Source organism: Halichoerus grypus, chromosome 14 (assembly GCF_964656455.1).
Source record: "Halichoerus grypus chromosome 14, mHalGry1.hap1.1, whole genome shotgun sequence".
Taxonomy (NCBI): domain Eukaryota; kingdom Metazoa; phylum Chordata; class Mammalia; order Carnivora; family Phocidae; genus Halichoerus; species Halichoerus grypus.
In genome coordinates, this window is record NC_135725.1 from 512113 (window position 1) to 527647 (window position 15535).

At 42.9% G+C, this 15535-nt stretch overlaps 1 protein-coding gene across 7 annotated transcripts in view; it reads left to right on the top strand.

The window, feature by feature from the left end:
• The window catches only part of CENPP (centromere protein P), a 249275-nt gene that overhangs the window by 107562 nt on the left and 126178 nt on the right, over nucleotides 1-15535 (top strand). The gene's annotated exons all lie outside the window — the stretch shown is intronic.

The window sequence follows — 15535 nt, forward strand, 5'->3', positions numbered from 1 at the left end:
ATGTAGAAAATCTCTTCACTGAGTTATTTCTCCTGAGGAATAGTGGTTAACTGCTTAAATGCTACATTTTTTTCCTAGCATGTTTTTTTATTTTAAACAGAGAGTTAACTTGTATTTCTTGGCGGTGAACTTTTAGTTCATGCTTTGGAAGACTCTTAAAGTTTGTACAAACTAATAAGGTAAAGTGAATCCCAGAATTTGTTTTTGTGTCCTCAGATAGTGTTTACCATTAGATTTTTACAAGGAAATCACAGGGTTTATTTTGTTATACTTCAGGTTTTTTAAAAGCGTGCTGTGTTTCAAGTGATGGTTGGCAGTACTATAAAAATCTCGTCTATTATTTGAGACACTGGTATGTGAAACATGGCAGACTGTATTTGGGCCAAGATTTCATCTTGTTGCTGATCTTTTCCATATGTTTCCTATTAGTCTTTGTTCTTGAACCTCAGGCTTCCATACTAAAGAAGAGAGAGCAAATCTATGTAATTTTTCCAAGAATTTAGTTTTGTGTGCCCTCAGAGTTCTTACGGAAGATAAACTTAAAATCAAAAGCTTAATTTTCATATAATTCCTCATTTAACACTGTGATTTGAACTTGTGATCATGATTATGTTGTTCATGTTCCTAACACATGTGGAAAGAATATTTATCAATATAGCTAGAGCACCTAGAATCACTCGTGTCTAGGAAATTTGAAAGAGGTGGACTGTGTCCAGGAGGTTTAGGTTGGGAGGCGGGGTAGTAAGAGGAGTGTTGGTTCACGTCAGACCGTATAGGAAAAGTAGAAGCTGTAAGTGACTGTGATAGTTCAGTGTTTCAGTTTGGTGGGTATAATTGCAACAGTCGAAGAGAGAAGTCCATTGAATTGATGGAAAGTCTAAATTATATTCTATGGTGATAATTTGATTGAAGTAGATACGGTACCTTCATAGCTGAATAGTGCCGGTGGAGAAAGGCCAGACTGAGATCTGCCTAACTGTGGTAATCAGGGATTTTTTTCTTTATACTCATTCAGCTAATATTTTTTAGCACCTGATTTGTTCAAGGCAGTTTTAAGTGCTGGGGACTCAGCAACACAAGTTTCTATTGTCATGGAACAGGAAAACAGAAAATAAACATATGAAGTGGTTCAGAATGCAGTGGAGAAGAATGAAGCAAGGTAGGGGGGGTCAAAATGAGTGAGCACTGGCACAGGTCCGCAGTTCTGACCCTCCCGCGTGCCTGCGCTCCCACAGAGCGGTCACACGGCTGGGTGGCGGGTGGCGGAGCCAGGTGTCTCGCTGCTGGAGGGAGGTTACAGATAAGCAAGGGGAGGCAGCCGGAAGGACGCCCGCGGCGACGGGCCAGAGCTGGAGACATCAACGTGAACCCACGTTCAGCTTGACACACGCACAGGTGGCTCCGTCTAGAAATGTCTGTAGACGTGTGTGCGCACGGGCCGCCGTACCCACACCTGTCTCCTGGCCCAGTCGGCTGGGAGGGCGTCGAGGCCATGACGCTCGGCAGCAGCAGGCACCCAGCACCCAGACCCTGGCTGCTGCTGCTGCTTTTTAAAGATCTTATGTATTTATTTGAGAGAGAGTGTGTGTGTGCGTGCCGGGGGCAGGGGCAGAGGGAGAGGGAAAGAGAATCTCAAGCAGACTCAGAGCTGAGCACAGGGCTCACTCAATCCCACGACCCCGAGATCATGACCTGAGCCGAAATTAAGAGTTGGACGCTTAACTGACTGAGCCACCCAGGCGCCCCCAGTTCTTGGCTTCTAACACCCTCTCCAGTAAAAGAAACCAGGCTCCTTGAAGAAGTGGCTGATTCCAGCACTGGGGCACGGATGAGCCTGGAGTGCCTTGCAGCACCAGAGTTGCTAAGGAAGAAATGGGAAATCGATGTACCTTCTCAGTTTTACTGTGAACCTAAAAACTGCTCTAAAAGATTAAGTCTATTTAATAAATTTTTAAGAAAGGAAATTACTATTTTAGATAGTTTAGCAGAGACCTGAATATAGTGAGGGAGCAAGCCACAATGGTATCAAAAGGAAAAAGACAGTATGGCTGGGGCTGAGTGATCTGGGCAGGGGGTGGGTACCCTCAGAGAGGCAGCCAGGGCCAGCGTCACCGTCAACGTAGGCTTCTGACGTGCTTGGAAGCCTCAAAGCATTCTACATCAAATCACGTTTAGGAGGCACACTTGGCATTTAGCTGATGAACTGCTTCCATCAGAAAGACCATTCAGGCAGCCCTCCAGAAGTAGCCCAAACACTAGACATAGCATGTGCCCAGCAGAGTCCATCTTTGTTTCTGTGCCCCTCACGGCTTCCATTTCCCACATGGTTCTCTTTTCCCGTAAATGGTGTCCCGTCCCAACTTCACCCACTGTCTGACGTAAGCCAAAAGGTTGGGAGTTGTTTAAATGAGTGCATCCCAAAATATGGCAGGAGATCCATCAGTGTGTGAATTGCTAATTTAAAATTCAGGTGGCATCATCTCTATACCTTAGACCTTCAGAACCAGAAGCTCTGAGCGCAGGCCCAACAACTTAACATTTTTAACAGGTCTGCGAGGTGCCGTGAAAACTTGAGAACCACTGATCTAAATCACCTCCTGTCCGTTACTTTCAAATTGGATCTGTTCCTGAGTCCTTTGTGATCTAGCACAGGAGTGTCTTTTTGGTGTGTCTGTGTCTCTTGGTCGGTAACTGACATGTCTCCCTCAGATGTTGCAGTGGCGTCTTGACTCTTCTCCCTGTGTTCGCACATCTCCTTCTCCAGTCCAGTTTTCATCTTCTGTATTAAAATAAATCTAATTGTACCATGCCTCTGCTTAAAATCCTCTAGTGTTGCCTCATATTTTAAAATAAATTCCAAACAGGGGCACCTACATGGCTCAGTCGGTTAGGCATTCAACTCTTGGTTTCCAGATCATGATCAGGTCATGATCTCAGGTCCTGGGATTGAGCACTGCGTGGGGCTCTGCACTCAGTGGGGCGTTGGCCTGAGGATTCTCTCTCTCTCTCTCCTTCTCCCTCTGCCCCCTCCCGCCCACCCTCTCTCTCCCTAAAATAAATACATAAATCTTAAAAAATATAAATTCCAAACATAGGGGCACCTGCTTAGCAAAGTTGGTAAAGCATGTGACCTTGATCTCTGGATCGTGATTTCAAGCCCCATGTTGAGCATAGATCTTAATAAATAAATAAATGAATAAATGTAGCACTTACTTAATTAATTCAAAAAAATAAAAATAAATTCCAGACATGACCTTCTCCTTTGGGGAAACTCTGAAGGCCTACCTCTTGCCTGTTCCTGGACTAGCTGATTTGTGTTTCTGGGCTGCTTTCTGGCCTCAAGTTGCCCTGCTCCTTCCTGTTCCTTCATGAAGACACCAGCTGAATGTCCTACAGTTCAACTCAGTTCTGACACTGTCTACCCAGAGTTAACATAACATCTCACAGGTTAAGGGCTCAGTCCCACAATACTGCCCCCACTTTGGATGCCAGTCACAAGTAGTAGGTCTTCGGGTTAGATAATTTTCTGTAATGGCTAACAGAACTCAAACGCTTATGTTTATTGGTTTATTATTTAATAAAGCACATGGTAAAGGATATGGGTGTAAAGCCAGATGAGGGGATACATGCTATGAGGTCTGGAGGGGTCCTGAGCCCAGGAGCTTCTGTCCCCTTGGAATTACGGTACGCTCTGCTCCCAGCTCATGCATGTGCCTGCCAACCTGGAATCTCTCTGAACCCTGTACCTTAGGGATTTTTGTTTAGGCTTCCTCACGTAGGTGTGATGGATGATTAACCCAATTTCTAGCCCCTCTCCTTCCTCAGAGGATGGGGGGCGGGGCTGAAAGTTCAAAGCTTCTGATCATGGCAGGTCTTTCTCATGACCAGCCCTCATCCACAAACCGTCAGGGAGCCCACGCGGAGTCACCTCCTTAGAACAAAAGATATTCCTATCACCCAGGAAATTCCAAGTGATTTCGGAGCTCTCTGTCAGGAACTGGGGGCAGACATCAAATGTATATTTCTTATGTCACAGTGGTACACCACAAAAATTCTTCCTGCAGCTTCTGTCCCCAAACACCTGGTTCCCATCCCAGCGGCCACTGCTAAGGGCTGCCACATGGTCTGACTCCAGGGGACACATTCACTGCTGTTGAGACCTTTGGTAGAATACAGTGTTAGCATTTTCTTGTGAATCTTTCCAGAGATATTTTATGCACCTACGTGTATATTTAGCAAATATATATATTTAAAAATTATTTTTAAAAAGAATTCTTACATGAAATTTTCGTGTTTCTAATCTTTTCCTAATACAAACATTGATGCAGTTAATAACCTTTTATATTGTCATTGTACATGTGTGTAAATATATTTGAGTGATCTGCAGGCTGGGCATGCATGTGTGTAATTAATTGCTCTCCACAGAGCACCAGGGGCCTGTGTAAAATCCTCCTTGGTGTAGTGTATTAAGGTTTTATCTTTGTGATCGAGGAGGTTAAATGACTCTTACTGTGAGTCTGTTTGAATATCTGTTAGATTTCACAGCTATGTTTGCTTCTTTTTCTGGAGCTAGCTGTGTCTTTTACTTTTTTTTCTATTGTGTTGTAGGCTTCTCTGATTTTGAGTTTTAGGATTTCTTTATAAGTGAAATTAGGCCTCTGAGCTATGACTCAGAGCTGTTATTTTCCAATTTGTCATTTGTATTTGTCTTTGCTCATAAGTTTTGCCACAAGACTTTATGTGGTCGAGCTTATTGTATTTCTACTTAAGGCCCTCCGGCTTCTTATGTCAGAGTTAGAACCATCTTCCGCACTTCTGCATTGTCAGAAAATTCTCCCATTGGTTTCCACAGTTTCTTCTAGGACCACTATGGTTTCTTTGTTGTTTTTAGTATTTGCATTTAAATCTCTGATTTGTTAGAATTTATAGTTCTTGTACAGTGTTACCTCCTGTTTTGCAGGCAGCTCTGCCCATGTCCCAGTGGCATTCATTGAACAGCCACCTTCCCCTGTCCAGTGTAAAAGGCCACCCACTGCTGACAGATCATTTCTGGACATTCCATTCTTCTTTTTTTTTTTTTTTTTTTTTTAAGATTTTATTTATTTTTTTTGACAGGGAGAGACACAGCGAGAGAGGGAACACAAGCAGGGGGAGTGGGAGAGGGAGAAGCAGGCTTCCCGCGGAGCAGGGAGCCCGATGCGGGACTCGATCCCAGGACCCTGGGATCATGACCTGAGCCGAAGGCAGATGCTTAACGACTGAGCCACCCAGGCACCCCTGGACATTCCATTCTTTCCCCTTAAGCTGTCTGTGAACTATCTGGTTATTTTATAAAACCATCCTTAACGTGGTCCCTGGTGTTGATTTATCCAATACCTTGCATTCTACTATAGTCAATACTTCTTGGTTGATTTTTTTTTTCGTTAAAAATGTTACTTTGAGATAATTATAGACACATTTGTAAGAAATAGTACAAAGAGATCTCATGTATGCTATGTCCTGGTTTCCTCTAATGATAACATCTTGCAAAACCGTGGTACATTATCACACCCAGGATACTGAGGGTGATACAGGTGAAGAGAGAACATTTACATCCTTGCAGGGATTCTACATGTTATCCTTTTATAGCCACAGAATCTCTTTGTTTTTCTCCCTCCCATCCCTAGCTCCTGGCAACCGCTAATCTGTTTCTATAATTTTCTCATTTCAAGAATATTATATAACTGGAATAATAGAATATGTAACCTTTTGGAATTGGCTTTTTTTCACTCAGCATAACTCTCTGGAGATCCATCCAGGTTGTTGATCAGGTTGTATACCAATAGTTCATTCCTTTTTACTACTGAGTAAGAAGGCTGGTCCCAGCCTGTGTAACCACGCATCTGCTGAAGTCCATCGGGGTTGCTCCCAGTTGGGGCTATTCCTAATAAAGTTGCTATAAACAGTCACAGGTTTTTATGTGAACGTGTCTACATCTCTCTGGGGTAAATGCCTAGGAGTGTAATTGCTAGGTCTTCTGGTCAGCACATGTTTAGTTTGAAACAATCTGCTGAACTACTTTTCAAAGTGACTATACCATTTTAAATTCCCACTCATGAAGAATGAGAGACCCACTTTCTCTACACCCTCCTCAGCATTTGGTGCCGCCTTGAAATCAGCAAGGATGATTCCTCCCTTTGTTTCAGAATTGTTTGGGCTATTCTGGTGCCTCTGCCTTTCCACATAAGTTTTGCAATAATCTTGTCTATATCTACAAAAAGCCTTGCTGGAATTTTGATAACAATTAAATTAAACCTGTATATCAAATTTTGGCTGTTTTATTTTTTTTATGATTTTATTTTATTTTATTTTATTTATTTATTTATTTTATTTTTAAGTTATCTCTACATCGAATGTGGGGCTTACAACCCCGAGATCAAGGGTTACACACTCCACCAACTGAGCCAGCCCGGCGCCCCTTTCCTGTTTTTAATTAGGTGGTTTGTCTTATTATGAGTGTAAGGGTTCTTTATACATTCTGAATACAAATCCTTTTATCAGATATATGGCTTACAATCTTTTTTCTTCCTGTCCATGACACAAGTTTTCATTTTCTTTTTTTTTTAAACATTTTTTCAAAGATTTTATTTATTTATTTATTTATTTGAGAGAGAGAGAGAGATTGAGAACATGCGCACGAGTAGAAGGGGAAGCAGACTCCCTGCTGATCATGACCTGAGCCAAAGGCAGACGCTCAACCAATTGAGCCACCCAGGCGCCACGCAAGTTTTCATTTTCTTTCTTTTTCTTTTTCTTTTTCTTTAAGATTTTATTTATTTATTTGACAGAGAGATAGCGAGAGCAGGAACACGAGCAGGGGTAGTGGGAGAGGGAGAAGCAGGCTTCCCGCTGAGCAGGGAGCCCAATGCTGGGCTCGATCCCAGGATCCCAGGATCGTGACCTGAGCCGAAGGCAGACGCTTAACGACTGAGCTACCCAGGCGCCCCACAAGTTTTCATTTTCTTTCTTTCTTTTTTTTTTTTTTTAAGATTTTATTTATTTATTTGACAGAGAGAGACACAGGGAGAGAGGGAACACAAGCAGGGGGAGTGGGAGAGGGAGAAGCAGGCTTCCAGCTGAGCAGGGAGCCCAATGCGGGGCTCCGTCCCAGGACCCTGGGATCATGACCTGAGCCGAAGGCAGACGCTTAACAACTGAGCCACCCAGGCGCCCCAAGTTTTCATTTTCTTAATAGTGTCTTTTGACACACATTAATTTTGAAAAGCCCAAATTATCTTTTTCTTTTATGGTTGTTTTATGGCTTTTGGTGTCAAGTTGAAGAATTAATTGGCTGACTAAGCAGTTAAAGATTTTTATGTTCTCATAGAAGTTTGTAGTTTCATCTCTTACATTTAGGTCCATGATCTATTTTGAGTTAGTTTTTGTGTGCGTTGCGAGGTTAAGGTCTGAGTTCAGTTTTCTGCATGTGAATATTCAACTCTCTCAGGACAATGTGTTGAGAAGATGATTATTTCCCCATTGAGTTACCTGGGTTCCTTTGTCAAAAATCAATTAACCATGAATGTACAGGTCTGTTTCTAGATTCTCAATCCTAAATTCTCAGTTTCTAGATTCTCAAAGTTCCATTGTTGCCTTCCTGGTTAACAGCAGCTTTACGTTACATTGTGCCATTAGGTAGAATACATCCTCCAACTTTGTTCTTTCCCCAAATCATTTTCATTGTTTCGAGCCCTTTGCATTTCTCTATGATTTTGGGGATTGGTGTGTGCATGTGTACCATCATAAGTTAAGATGATTGAGTGCTTGGTATTGGAACATTGCATTTAAAATGCTTACTTTGGGGGCACCTGGGTGGCTCAGAGGGTTAAGCGTCTGCCTTTGGCTCAGGTCATGGTCCCAGGGTCCTGGGATCGAGCCCCAGATCGGGCTCCCTACTTGGCGGGGAGCCTGCTTCTTCCTCTCCTTCTACTGCTCCCCCTGCTTGTGCTCTCTCGCTCTCTCTGTCAAATAAACAAATAAAATCTTTAAAAAAATTTTTTGTTAAATGCTTACTTTGTTGTTGCCATATAGTATGGACTAGGTAAGTGCTAGAGGCTGCTATTTTTTTTCTTGTAAGGTTTTATAGTCTAGTGAGGATACTTATTTTATAAGTATACAAAGCATAATGCTGCTTGTCCCATTTTTCAAATATGCCATTCCTTTGTTTTCCGAAGTGTATTTTTTATTAGTCAGATCATGTATGACAATTTCTGCTTCTAGATAAGTGTCATTGTTTACCTTTTTAAAATGCAAAAGTAGTGTTTAAGATTATTTTAAAATATGTCTAGCTGGGACGTCTGGGTGAGTCAGTCGGTTAAGCATCTGCCCTTGGCTCAGGTCATGATCTCAGGGTCCTGGGATCCAGCCCCACATCAGGCTCCTTGCTCGGCGGGGAGCCTGCTTCTCCCTCTGTCTGCCGTCCCCCCCCCCACCCCCACTTGTGCTCTGTCCCTCTCTCTCTCTCTCTCATAAATAAATAAATAAATCTTAAAAAAATAATAAAATATATCTAGCTTTCTTGTCTTTATTTTCAGACTTCTATGGCATATTAGAATAAGACTGCCCTCCCATGGTGAAAATTAGGTAATCTGTCTAATAAATTTAATGGGCTCATTTTGGGGGGAAAATATTTAGAAATATGTATCTTTTTAAAGATATGTGGGGAAGTAGAGTGGTCTCAGAATGGACAGAGTCAGTAGAATCCCTATAGCTGTAGGGTCACAGCTGCTAACCAAACCCAGAGGCTTGTCCTGAGTCACAGGTGTGAAGTCACCTATTCCCTCTGGGGAAGCAATTCACTCATCCTAGAAATTTAAATGAGGCTGCTTCTTGATCCAAGGTTCTGTCGTTCCCTTTGTTCTATATGCCACCTTATCTTCGTCTTTCTGTTATTTGGGGGTTAGCACTTCATAGCCAACCCCTTCCTTTAATCCCATCTGAGAATTCTTGGAGTCACCTTTGAGACTTAGTAGTCCGACATCCTCCGTGTTTTCTGTGGAATTATATAATATTGCTGCAAGTACCTTTAGGTGAGAGGAATATTTTGGTTTCTTCAAAGTATTGAAATGATTAGACATATGGGTGAGAGGGGTATTTATGGACCCAGGAAGCAGAACTGCTGTAACTTATGTAAATCAGTTATTAGGGTTAACAATTACTAAGAAAATTTATAAAAAAAAAAAATTAAGGAGAGGGCTGTGCTGCTGGTGGCAGAGTTCTGACGGGAGGAGCGAGTTGATGTTCGCTGGGGGAGGTGGGGGTGTGGGCTGGGAAGAGTGTGGAAGAGCCTCTGGGGGAGGTGGGGGTGTGGGCTGGGAAGGGTGTGGAAGAGCCTCTGGGGGAGGTGGGGGTGTGGGCTGGGAAGGGTGTGGAAGAGCCGCTGGGGGAGGTGGGGGTGTGGGCTGGGAAGGGTGTGGAAGAGCCTCTGGGGGAGGTGGGAGTGTGGGCTGGGAAGGGTGTGGAAGAGCCGCTGGGGGAGTGGGAGTGTGGGCTGGGAAGGGTGTGGAAGAGCCTCTGGGGGAGGTGGGAGTGTGGGCTGGGAAGGGTGTGGAAGAGCCGCTGGGGGAGTGGGAGTGTGGGCTGGGAAGGGTGTGGAAGAGCCGCTGGGGGAGTGGGAGTGTGGGCTGGGAAGGGTGTGGAAGAGGCGCTGGGGGAGGTGGGAGTGTGGGCTGGGAAGGGTGTGGAAGAGCCGCTGGGGGAGTGGGAGTGTGGGCTGGGAAGGGTGTGGAAGAGCCGCTGGGGGAGTGGGAGTGTGGGCTGGGAAGGGTGTGGAAGAGCCTCTGGGGTAACGAGCACGGTTTGCATCCTGGTCCGCATCATGCCACGTGCAAAAATAACTCAGAATGGAACACAGACCTAAGTGTAAGAGCACAGACTCCTGAATATTAGGAGAAAACATAGATGTCAGTTTTCATGACCTTGGATTAGACAACAGTTTCTCAGCTGTGACACCAAAAGCACAAGAAACAAAAGAAATTTAATCAAAACCAAAATTAAAAATTTTTTTTTCCTGTGCCAAAAGATACTATCAAGAAGGTGGAACGACAACCTACAAAATGGGAGAAAAATTTTGCAGGTTCTGTATCTGATAAAGGACTTGTTTCTGGAATAGATGGAGAACCAGGCAACTCAGTAATAATAAGAAGAATAATAGCAACAACCGATTTAAAAATGGGGCAAGGATCTGAACAGACATTTCTCCAAAGAAGATAACAAATGGTCACTAAACACCATAAGAGTGCTTGACATCACCAGTCATCAGGAAAATGCAAATCAAAACCACAGTGAATTACCACATCAGTCTCTAGCGTGGCTGCAGTCGAGAGGATGGACTACGACAAAAATCAAGGGAAGGACAGTAACTGTTACTGGTGAGGGTGTGAAGAAATTGCAACCTGTGTGCTGATGAGAATGTAAAATGGTGCAGCCACTATGGAAAGTAGTCTACAGTGCCCAAAAAGTTCATCACAAAGTTGCCATTTGACCTGCCAATTACACTTCTAAGTATGTACCCAAGAAAAGTGAAGACCGATGTCTACAGAAACCTTGTAATACGCAAGTATTTATAGCAGTATTATTCATAAGAGCCAAGGAATGGAAACCGTGTGTATGTCCACCACCTGATGAGTGGATCAGTGAATGTGGCCGTCCAGAGAGTGGAATGTTACTCAGTGATACAGGAATGTAGTCTGGACACAGCTGCAGCATGGATGGACCTTGGAAACATGCTGAATGGAAGAAACCAGACACAAAACACTGCATATTGAATGATTCCATTTATATCAAGCATCCAGAATAGGAAAACTCATAGAGACAGAACGTGGATTTGCAGTTACCTAAGGTGGGGCGTTACCTTCAGCGGGTAAAGGGTTTCTTTTTGGAGTGATGAAATATTCTGAAATTGATTATGGTGATGATGCTCACCCTGAATACACTAAAAACCACTGAACTGGGGCACCTGGGTGGCTCAGTCAGTTAAGCGTCCGACTCTTGATCAGGACTCAGGTCCTGATCTCATGGTTGTGGGATCGAGCCCAGCGTGGGGCTCCACGCTCAGCAGGGGGTCTGCTTGAGATTCTCTCTCTCCCTCTGCCCCTCCCCTGGCTCACATGCACTCACTTGGTCTCTCTCTCTAAATAAATAAATAAATCTTAAAAAAAAATAAATAAATAAAAACCAATGAACTGTGTTCTTTAAATTTCTCAATAAAGCTGTTATTAAAATAACATGGGAATATAAATGAATAGGATTGGCTATGAGTTGATAAGTTTTGAAACTGAGAAGTACATGGAAATTCATTATATTGTTTTGTCTGCTTTTGCTTCTGTGGTATTTTCCGTAACAAAAGGAATCAAAATGCAAGTCTTAATATCAGGACTTCACATGACTGATTGGGCCCTGCATGGAAAACTGGGAATGGCACATTGCTTTTGCCCCTTGCCCCGATTTGTCCCTCTTTTCTGCCTTTTTGGCCCCTCTTTAAGCTCTTCCTCTGTCTATGGAAGGGTTCATTTTAAAACCGTTCTCTTTATTTCCATGTTCACTGCTGGGAATGCACACCTTGCTTCAGCGCTCATCAGAGCTGATTGGGAAGGAGGGTCGTTTCGAAGCTGCCCAGATCCTGTGATAGGAACTGTCCTAAATCCCCACCATAACACTGAGTGCCCTAGGGGAACTGCCCTCTGACTATCGTAGAGCACGCCATCTGCAGCAGAGCTGGAGGGATGGGTCAACCACCAGGAAGAAAGAAGACGTGCAGGATAAAAATGCATCATCATGTCCTATGGTAAGGATAAAAGTTCTTCCTTTCCCTTCAGTGATTTAATTCAGAAACATGTATTGAGCCAAGGCAGTGTGCTAGCCTTTGGTGAGGGTTGGACACAGACAAGGAAGCAACGCTTGCACCCAGGATGGCTAAAGCCCTCTGGACAATGTGGGAAGAGACCAAGGAATAACCAGCTGAGCTAAGTTAGACTGTGATTAGTGCAAAAGAGAGGCACAAAGTACTGGGAAGATTTGGGTGGGGTGGAGAAGCCACATCTGCTCTGGTAGAATCCAGGAAGCGTTGCTGAGCGAGTGACTTTTGACACTGACGTTTGAGGTCGCGTTTGATTTTGGTGGATGCAAAGGATGGCATCACAAGTACAGAGAAGCCAGAAAGTACGGAGTGTATGTGAGAAACAACAGTTATCCTGGGGATGGGGCATAAAAAGGCATAAGCATGAAATAAAAGGCTCAAAAATCATTATTTGAGTAGGTGACAGGGGTTAAAAGTACACTTATTGTGATGAGCACTGACAATATATAGAATTGTTGAATCACTATATTAGACACCTGAAACTAATAGAACATTGTATGTTATGCGGGAATTAAAATTTTTTAAATCATTATTTTCAAATGGAGATCATGGGCGGTCTTGAAACATAGGTTAAAAAGTTTCTAATAAAAGAAAAGACTGGGTGGCTCAGTCAGTTAGGTGTCTGCCTTCGGCTCAGGTCATGATCCCAGGGTCCTGGGATCGAGTTCCGCATCGGGCTCCCTGCTCGGCGGGAAGCCTGCTTCTCCCTCTCCCACTCCCCCTGCTTGTGTTCCCTCTCTCGCTGTGTCTCTGTCAAATAAATAAAATCTTAAAAAAAAAAAGAAAACATTGTTCAAAAAAGAAAAGAATGTTCATATCTTATTTAAAAATACTCACTCTCCATTGGTGAATAAAATCTGATTTTCTCAACCTGAAAATGAAAGGTCCTCGATTCTCTCCTAACTTCTTAATTTTTAAATTTTTTTATTAAAAATAAATTCTTGGGGCGCCTGGATGGCTCAGTCGTTAAGCGTCTGCCTTCAGCTCAGGTCATGATCCCAGGGTCCTGGGATCGAGCCCCACATCGGGCTCCCTGCTCGGCGGGAAGCCTGCTTCTCCCTCTCCCACTCCCCCTGCTTGTGTTCCCTCTCTCCCTTGTCTCTCTCTGTCAAAAAAAAAAAAAAAGTTTCTGTAATTCAGGCTTTCCATGCGTGGACTGACTGTAATTAATCCAGCTAGCATATGGGTCTGTTTGGTTGATCATATTAGAGTTGGATTGGCAAAATGAGGCCAGGAACTCATTTTGATATTCCAACTAGGAAATAAAGCAGTTGTGACATAGTGAGAATGACAGGGAGGGTGTGGCAGGGCGGCAGGACTTGCTGCAGAGTTGTGAGAGGGCAGAATACACCTGAACAACTGGGAAAGAAAAGGCCACAGGGACGGTGACGGTCTGAAGAAATTGTTTAGGATTGATTTTGAGTGAGTGTTAAAGCTCTAGATGTTTGGGTCTGCTTTTAAGAGTTAGTTACTCCCGAGTGAGGCCCTCATTGAGAAGTGGGCTTCACAGGCCTTCCCTTAAAGGTTATGGCTGAATGTGTAGAAATGGACAAGACTGCCATGGGGACAGAGAAAAGAGGCCAAAAGAAGAATATTGGGGGACACTAGTCACTAAAGAGCAGCCTGAAAGATGGTGTCTCTGGAAGCCAAGTAGCAAAGAATCTCTGGAAGTAAGCACCATACAGAGTTTTGTAGGGATGAGCACTGACCAAGCAAGTGTGTCATCATGAGTAAGGGTGAGGACCGAGTCCTAGATCTGGTACGGTTATTTAAACTTGTTTTCCAGTTTCAACACCTGAAAAACAGGTGCAGGTACTTGCCTCATAGTACAGTACTATGAGGATTACGTTAGTGAGTGCAGGTGAAAGTATTATTCAGGCCTATTCACACAGTATGTTTTGGGGAAAACAGAGAATTGGTAAGTCAGGTGCAATAGGTTAAGTACTATGTGAGATGAGGACAGAAGGAAGGCAGGTCTTTCAAAAAAAGATGGAGTTATGAAGGAAAGAAAAATAATGCAGTAGTTTAAAGAGGAACACAATTGATTAAAAAAAAAAAATTTAGGGGCCCCTGGGTGGCACAGTCGGTTAAGCATCTGACTCTTGGTTTCAGCTCAGGTCCAGATCGCAGGGTCATGAGATCGAGACCCGCACTGGGCCCTGCACTTGGCACAGAGTCTGCTTGAGATTCTCTCTGCCTCTTCCACTCGAACTCTCTCTCTCTCAAATAAATAAATCTTTAAAAAATAAAAAATCAACTTTAGTTTTAGTGACTTCAAGTGATTTTCAAAAAGTATTATGTTTTTTCCATGAATTCAGTGATCATTTTTATTGTAGTATTTGGGAGAAAGTATGGATGGATGGTCTTTGAGATTTTTTTTCTGTCTTGAAGTCCTTAATAAGCCCAGTAAGGTGTAGTGATTTATTTCCAAACTTTAATGGATTTCAAGTGAGTAATATTTTATATTTACCATAGAATGGGTTTGTGGCAGAAAGCTTTCAATTCGGTTTGGTTGTTTATGATTTTTATTAGTGATTTGTGTTTTGTAAACTTATAACCAAAAATGGTTAACAGCTGTGGGATGAAAAACAACATTAACAACAGGAAATTAACTGCAGTGATTTCAGGAATCATTTCCAGCATTTAAAAATACTTTGTTTTAGGGCGCCTGGGTGGCTCAGTTGGTTAAGCGACTGCCTTCGGCTCAGGTCATGATCCTGGAGTCCCGGGATCGAGTCCCACATCGGGCTCCCTGCTCGGCAGGGAGTCTGCTTCTCCCTCTGACCCTCCTCCCTCTCATGCTCTCTGTCTCTCATTCTCTCTCTCGCAAATAAATAAAATCTTAACAACAACAAAAAAAAATACTTTGTTTTGGGGCGCCTGGGTGGCTCAGTCGTTAAGCGTCTGCCTTCGGCTTGGGTCGTGATCCCAGGGTCCTGGGATCGAGCCCCGCGTCGGGCTCCCTGCTCCACAGGGAGCCTGCTTCTCCCTCTGCCACTCCCCCTGCTTGTGTTCCCTCTCTCGCTGTGTCTCTGTCAAATAAATAAATAAAATCTTTAAAAAAAAAAAACAAAAAAACTTTGTTTTGTCTTTTTAGAAAGAGATAAACTTAGCTACTTTAAGCTCTACTACTGAGATAATAGACTGATCTCTTTGTTAACCTTATGAATTGAACTATTAATTTTAAGACCTGGATTCTTAAAATTTTAGTGAACATTTGACTTTTACTTAATGTTCTTATAAGTGGAGGATATCACAATTTTATTTTTATGATACAGCAAAATGAATTACTGAAACTACTGGAACTTTAGAATATTTTAATTTTAAAGTGATTATCATTGTAATATGCTCTCTTCATGTTAATGGCTTCATAATCTTTATTTTGTCTCATTAGTCAGTAATTTTCCAGTATAATAGTTACTCATATTTTATGAACCTTTACGGTTTACAAAGCAGTTTCACATACTTTGTTTTTTTAATTGAAGTATAGTTGACACACAGTGTTCTTTTAGTTTCAGATGTACAACGTAGTGATTTGACAGGTCTGTACATTACTCAGTGCTCACCTCAGTAAGTGTGGTCACCATCTGTCTGCACACTTTATTGCAATATCATTGACTATATTCCCTATGCTGTACT